Here is an 8,491-nt window from a genome sequence, read left to right as displayed (position 1 = left end):
TGTTCTTGAAAAATATACAACCAATCGTGACAGTAAAGTAAGTGACCTAACCTTCTTTGCACTTAGTGACCTGACATTTGTGGCAGATAAAAAATAAAGCTGCCCTAGTCTGTGATTGGACAATTACCCACATCCATTGCTTTTACTTGACTTTCTCATTCTGTAATCATGTTCTTTGCATGTTCATACGTGACTGGCCTTTATTTTTTTCCCCCTTTCTCTCCCATAGGGCAATAAATATAAAAGGAAGAAATATATAAAGTAAGAAAATGATCTGCAAAATTTTTGAAGCTTATTGATGTATACTGAATTTGCTAAATTTGGTCTGTGCATTCATGTATCTTTACTAGAATAAGAGAAAAGCTGTATAGTAGGCACCAAAGATACCAGACCTTGCCTACAGCTTGAAATTAATTATGTGTGCAGCCCTGCCTGAGCCTCATACAATATCACCAGCTCCCGAGTATGAAGAGTGTAGGGACCAACCACTAAGCCTAGGCAGTATCCTAAGGGGTTGAGTATTCCAATGACTGACTTTCAGAAAGTCAACATGGTAATTAATATCAATGTCACAGATGGGGTAGGGAAACCTACATGTCATCAGTCCACTTGGCAGAAATGTGCATGGGATGCAAAGTCTAAGACACCAGTCACTGGCTTCACCAGCACACTCTGCAAGGGGTGGATGATGGACTTTAGAAGGCAATTCCCAACTTGCTGACCAAACATAGTACAGGAGTGTAAGGCAGAATTGTAATCAGACAGAGCCGGGGACGGTATACCAAAAAGTCAAAAGCAGGATCAAGGAATGCAGACAGAAAAAACTCCTTGTTCAGGCAACTTCCTTCCTTTTATAAGGGAGGTCATGTGGCAAATGGGCTTCATGTGACCAGCGGGTAACAGAACCCATCAACAGAGGGAGTACTGTAACAGAGGCAGCTCTTGTGGTATTCATATTTCTGCCAGTAGATGGAGTGTTTTTGCGGAATATCCGGTCCACTGGAATAAAGGGGCAGCTTTCAGAGGATCACATGACTCCATCAAAAAACGACCAGCAGATGTGATTTCTGAACAGAGCTGCTGCAGAGGAGAGCAAGGTGGATGACACAGACAAGGGCACAAATCCCCTGGTCTTCTGGGGATCTATGACAATCAATTCCAGTAAAGCTGGAAGTAGGATCTTCTTCTACCTTATGTTGTCAACAAATAATTATATTTTTAGATTTTTTTAGATTAGTACATTCCACGTACAGTCCAGTAGTACAGGGAAATTTTAGGTTTAAATTGTGAGGGCAGAAATATAATGTTCCTATAAAACAGGTTCCAGGGCCATCATTCTTATCTTGGGTTTACAATGTAGTAGTTAACCTAGAGAACATATATTCAGTGACGTCTAAACAGCTTGAACTAATTTCCTCCATCCTTGTTTTAGGTTAGAGACATGTGAGGTGGTAAGACCAGGACAAAATTTGCATCTGCGGTAATGACACCCATTGGTGAAACTTGTTCTTGTAGGTGGCTCACTGAAGCTCGAGACCAGGATTGTTGCACACACTAGTGCACACATTTCTACCCTTGGTTTTTTGCCAGAATCTCTGACCCATTGAGCTTGTTCCTGTGTTTTGAATTCCTGACATTTTGTCACTATTCTTGACCCTGATTTTACTTATATTCTGTGCTGTGCTGAAGCCAAGGTCCCAAACAATCAAATTTTCAAATGGCAGTTTCCAGTTCCAAAAGTCTAAGCTCTACCCCTCCCCCAACAAACAAGAAAAAGACATATTTTAGGGTTAGGGAGGGAGGTTTGCAGAACTCAGACTTAGGAACTTACAGCACCCAAAATCGGTACTACAGGTTCATGAGCTACTTTCCAGATGGCATGTTATGCAGACCCTTTTTGATGTTTGCCACAGAATTTTAATACTCATTTTAATGTATGTCTCGGTTGTTTTCCTTCAGCATTCCAAAAATATACTGTTAAAAAAGTGTTAGTAGCATATGACTACGGTATTGGTAATAGATTGTGAGGGACAGTAGATCACATATGCTATGTAATATGTCAGCTCTATTTAAGTATAATATAATAATGATCTGTTAAGGACCATTGGACATACATCTATACAGTAAAAGTTTATTTATTATTGGGCAGTTGTACTTTGTGTGCCAGTTGTTTTGCTACAAAAACATTTTTTAATATACCAGATTTTTCTTAAGACACTATGAGACATTTGCTAGTTAGCAGTGAGGTATATAATGAATAAATGACTGCCAGCAATATATAAGGAAGCCCATTATAGTGTCTACAATCTAAGATAAACAATAGCCATAGTTTTAAAGAAACTGTGCAGTTATAATTGCTAATGAGATGCTAATCTTATTTCATGTTTATAGTGATAATGTCAATTAAAGTTAGGTAATTATAAGAGCAAGTAATTGTTTTTTGTCTCTGTTGTTATTTTGCATTAATTGAATTTAATTGTTGACAGTATTGGTGGGATGTCTGACCAGAAGGCAAGAATCAAGTCTAGAAATTTGAGTCTAACTGTTATACTATTTATACTGCAATATATGAAGCAGGATTTCCTTAATAGTTGTAGCAGCTGCACAGGGGTGCCTTTTTTTTGCTGAAGTATAAATAATTTGGCTAATATACAAGCTGTATGGGGTGGAGATGATGATGGAGGGCAGAATGCCGCCATTGGTGAGACAGCATGATAAATATACAAGCAGGAGGGCGAGAAGTGGAACTGGCGTCCCATCTCTTTACTGAACGGGGACTACAAGGTTCTGGCCAAGGTACTAGCCAACCAGCTAAAGCTGGGAGCCTCAGAGATATTACACCTGTAAGGCCATCACCAGGACCGTGTTCTACTTCATCTGGGGCTCGAAGATCGAGTGACCAAGTGAAATGGATGGTGATGTTCAAGGTCATCTCAAGGAGTCCCAGGTATTGCAGCTATGCTGAGGATCTTCTTCACCTACAACTGGGTCTGTAGGACCCTCGTTGACAGGACTTCAAATTCTGCAGGGAACTCTATGTCTTGATTCCTTCTCCTCCCCTTTTGGAGGACCCTGGGATGGGACAAGTAGGACAGCTCCATTCCTTACAACTGGGACACACCTTGATTCTACTTTGACACTTTCAAGTTCATTAAAGACAACAAGCTGCACAGACTCAAGCCTGACTTGTGGAAACCAAAGACTGTCTACAAAGTTATCCATCCAAAGGACTCTATGGAACCTGTCCCGGGCTGTAATGCATTTACGTGCAAGGAGGAGACAAACATTGGATCCAAGAGACTCACCAACAGGCACAGGGACTTGGCTGGTTAGTAGTTCAAGGAGGACTACTGCTTAGCACATTTATGCACGCCAGTAACTTGTGTAGGTATAGACATCGCCCATTCTGTGTCATCAAAAAGGAGACAGCTTGGCATGTCTTCTGGCAGTGCTCCTATGCCCAAGCCTTGTTGGGGGTATCTAGGACAGAAACTGAGCCAATATGTGTCGAGGTCAGCCAACACACACTTCTCTGTGCTGTAAAGTTTGTTATACAGAGTGGATCGAAGGCACTTGAAGGATAATGAACTGCTTTAGGAACGTTATTTGATGAGCCAGGAAGTGCCTTATCCACCAGAGGAAGAGGATGTCCATTGAGGACTGCCGCAGATTGGTCCTCAGTCTGCTCAGAGACTATATCTTGATGAATTTCCCAGAAAAGGAAGAGGACATCTAAAAGGCTTCGGGCCTTTGAGTTCTTCGGCTCCCCCACACCCCTACTCCATAGCACACTGAATGCAATTAGAGGAGTGTTGTAAAGTTTTAATGTATCTTGTATTATGCATGAAGTAGTCTCTTGTTTGAGCTGAAATAAAGCTTTAGGTCTTTGGAGCTCTTTAGGAACATGGTTTTGTCATGTACAGTGTACTATATATATTGTTGTTGCATGCAATCTGGTGGGGTATGGTGGAGTCATGCAGGACGTGAGGGACTTGGACTCACAGTACAAGTCAGGGATCGCACATCCATTGGAAGGTGTATTGTAATGTGAACCTACTAACTCTGAAAGTTGAAAAACTTTATTTTTTTTTGACATTCCACAGCTATCAAATCTTTATCCATAGAAATATCCATATTGTGCTGAGCTGAGATAGTCAGATGCAGTCCCTTAAAGGGTACCTATACTCAACATTTTCACTTTCTCTAATTTTGTAAGGGCTCTGGGTGCTCCTCATGTGCATGCCATAATCTCAGGCATGCTTACAAAGGGCATTTTATCTACTATGAGAAAGAAATGTCGATCTCACGCATGCACAGTCCGATGCACCGGATCAAGGGAAGGTCCAGCGCCATTGATAGATCTGCGGGATTAAAGGTGAGTGTAATCTTTTTGTTTTCAGTTTAGTTCCACTTTAACTATATACATTGTATAAAAGAGGTCACTGTTTTTACATTGAAGCTATGACTGTTCCTATTAAACTTGACTGATAGTATTCAGAATATATATATTTCTCCTAACTAAGACTTTTGTAGTGATGTGTAAGGTAAGAAGACGCTGAGTGATAGACACCTATTATATCCAGGAAGCATTAGGGAATATGTAAACCAGCAGGCTTCCTTACTTCATTGTGTGGAGCTCAGTGTCTTTCACTGCAGTCTAGTGGAATAGTAACACATTGCTTTGCTTTCATGCTTCTCGATTGGAAGCCAGCTGTCAAAACTGCTTTGGGATTAAAGTAAAAGAGGAAAAAAAAGAAAAGCTTTATTTTAATGAGGATAACATAAAGGGCTTAAAAATAGTGGAACTTTCCTGTTTTTAAATCAATACCAGTAAATATGTTTCAAATATTTTGTCTAAAGAACATAAAATAATTTAGACCATTTTCATTGTATCATATGTGAATATGTGGAGCTCAGATCCCTTGAAGCAATCTTTGCATAGCTAATCCATATCTCTAGTCAATGTGGCAAGGGACACTCTGAATAAAAGGCTCAGAAAGTGCATCCAATACCATGAAATTCTCTTTCTATGGATAAGTCTACAGAAATGCAATCAATCACTCAATTGTAAGATAAAGATAAACCCTTTCAGTCTTAAAAGTTTATTTGGTACTTTTTTAGTTTTCAGAATCAAATGTTAGGTGGCCTAATGTTCAAATGCATGACCAATATTTTATACATGTGTAAACAACCCAAGTGGTGGGATGTATTTTCTCCAACAGCCACAATGTAGAGCATGATTGAGTTTAGAATGCTACCCATACAGCACAGGGTCTCGGTAAAGAATATTTTTATTAATATACTTATTATTTTTCAAACATTAAAATAGACCTATGACCAATAGGTGTGCTGCACATTTTTGTTTTACTGAAAATGTTAAACTGTGGGGTTAACCACTCCTAGGTGCCAATTTTCAACTGCCTGGCACCCAGGTGTAGTCAGAGATATTTTTGTTTGGGAGCAATGCTCCTTTGTGGTTTTGGAGCAGTATGGCATTTTCTTTGGCATTTTTTGAAAAAGATAAAAGAAAGTGGTTGGAGCAGCCATCCTCCCTGAGATGCCACATGAAGTCTTCCATAAAACATGCCACAACCACACCACGGGCAAATGCCTGTAAACAACAAGGATTTCATCTGCTGACAATCATTTCAATTATATCCAGGGCTTTGGGGTGGTTGAGGACTGGTTGACAATGATGAACTTCAGCATTACTACTTAGCAGCATTTTAAACTAGCCATTATTCCTGTGATTACTACTGGCAACAAAAGCAAAAAATATAAAATATTATTAGATTTTCTAAAATGCTTGCTGTTGTTTCTATTATTATTAACCATGGCTTTGATATGTTACCTAGATATCCGGAATTGAGCTCATGAGTCTTAGTTTTTCTTTACTTTGACCTTCCAAGTGTCTCATCTGATTAATGCTATGGCCATTGAAGCTTTCCTTTTTAATAGCCTAAAATCTCTGAGATAAGGTTGCTAAATGGGCACAAGTGAGTCATCATGACAAGCACAATTATGCGGACTCAGTTGAATCTTAAGTTGTATTAATCTTTCTAAGGGTTTATGATGTCATTCTTTTTAATAGCACATTAGATAATTCAAAAACGTTGCAGACATTTTATTTGACACGGTTACATAACCCTACAGACAATAACATCAGAAAGTCAATGCAACATCCTTCTCCTCTGTAGAAGAGTATGTAAGACTAAGTAAATGCTGAAAAGTTTTAGAGGGTAATGTGATGTTTAGCATAAAAAAACAACTAAACAATAAAAGAATAGATATCACAAGAATGTTAAAAAACTTGCTTTCTTTGCCAGGTATAAATGGAGTGAACCTGTGACACAGATACTTTTTAGTAGATAACAGTACTCATAAATAAAGTGGTCATCAATGCCCCTAAACAGCTTGGTCATCCTGTTGACCTATTAAACCTAGGACAAGATCAGGCAATATCTTGGGAAATATTTCCCCAATGTGTTTTGCAGCTAATATTTTGCACTGAGGAATAGACTGCAGTGGTCATCTGCACATGCACTATTCATGACAATTAAACAAATGAACAAATTTGTTTAATGACAATTAAACAAATGAGAACAGAAGAGACATTTTTAGCATGTGTTTAGCAGGCGAAGTTTTTTAGATGCTTGATGTCTCATGATAGGTGTATTTGTTATCTGCTCTAAAAATACTTGCAATGGAACATTTTTTAAAGGCTGCTTAGCATTTTTAGGAGGTTTTAGGCATTTTGGAAGAATTTTTGAGAATATACAAACATATTGTGCTTTTGTCACCCCTTAAGTTCCCGTGCAACTACAACACAAGACAGCAGTGACAAACCTACTAAGTACTGCAAGTCAAGAAAAAAGTCCTAAAACATCTGCCAGTCTACCACCAGCTTGAGATATTTATCTCCTGCCACCATGTTTTATTGATTACAGCACACTGGATTATCCATTTAGGTTTGTACTACAATTTTACATCACTGTGTTATTAAAAACCCCAGGAATCAAGTGACCTAACCTAGTCCACTAATATTACCTCTACTTATTTTTGCAAGACATAACATTATTTCTCATACCTGATGTAAAATGATTTTGATATAAAGCAAAACTGATTGATTTCAGTAAGCAATGGATCTATTCAAAGGCAATTTACATTTCAGCACTCAGTGTCTAGACCCTAATCCAAGCAAGCCTATGGTTCATTAAACATCTCATTTATTTCTGTAAGAAGCAAAAATCTAATAATGATTCTGAAAACATACTTGATGATGTTCTGCATAAATAACATCTCTATATTTCCATTACTGATATTTTCAAAAGTCCTCCAGTGAAGTGATTTTGTTAGTAAAGTTTGGTCACCATGGAGAAGGACGTGTGGGGCCAAATTGCTGGTCTTCCTGTGCTAATTTGCCTTGTCAGTCACAGTCCAGAGACAGGGTTTTCACCTTCCATAGCGCTATGCATGGACAGACTAATCTAAGAAATTAGTTTTTTTTTAAACTGTAGCTAGGATACCTATTGCTGATTGAAAATATGCATACTCTTCAATTAAATTACTAACGTTCGTATTAGTTTTCAGATTATACTAATTCAAATTTGCTACAAAATGAAATTAAATAAAACAAGTTTAACATTGAATAGTAGATACAATTTTTTGTTACTGGGCATTTTAAAAAAATTGAAATATATAACTCATCAGCCTAGGAGGGCACAGGTTTTACAGGAAACAAAATGACTAAGTATAATCAACTTATAATATACATCAGACATGGATTAGACTGTAAAATAAAAGGGTTCATGTTCATGTTTTAAAGTACTTATTCAAATCTGAATACAACTGAATTTATTTATAGTCAGTTAATTACCTATTTTACCAGTAAATGTTTTGTATACAAAATCATGCTTTTTGTGCCTACCAAAAAGATAAATAGGTTTTAATAATTGCTTACATCTTTTCCAAAGCACCAAGCTCTGAGAGTTATACATTATGCCAGAACCCAGTGTGCATTCATGCATGGTTTTGGTGTCTATGGGCGAGTTAGATTGTGGCAGATATATCAATCATTTACTATCTAAATGGAATTCAGTGCATTAGATGGGTACACATTTTTCAGTAATTACTGTAAAATGTGTCTGTGTGCAAAACAACTGCTGACATAATGTAAAAGGACTGACATTATGCCCAAGGAGAACCTTGACAAATGTATAGGATTTCTCTAGATAAAAAAGCAGTGCAGTTTCTGTTATGTGAGGGTACCTATGTGTACAGCCCCGCGGATGTTTACTGAAGTGAGATCTAAATCACTGCTGCATGTAACTAGTCTGCAGACTTGGGGTGAAATTTGATAATATCATTACTGTACAGTTCACTTGTTGGAGGCTCTGACATGTGAAAGGAAAATTCTGCCTCTACCAACATGGTTGCCTCCACACAAAGACACAGTGCCAAGAAAAGGGCATGGTAAATCAATAATGGAAAA

This window comes from Pyxicephalus adspersus, chromosome 2 (genome assembly GCF_032062135.1).
Source record: "Pyxicephalus adspersus chromosome 2, UCB_Pads_2.0, whole genome shotgun sequence".
Lineage (NCBI taxonomy): Eukaryota > Metazoa > Chordata > Amphibia > Anura > Pyxicephalidae > Pyxicephalus > Pyxicephalus adspersus.
The sequence above is the reverse complement of the archived record's forward strand: the minus strand, read 5'-3'. Positions refer to the sequence as shown.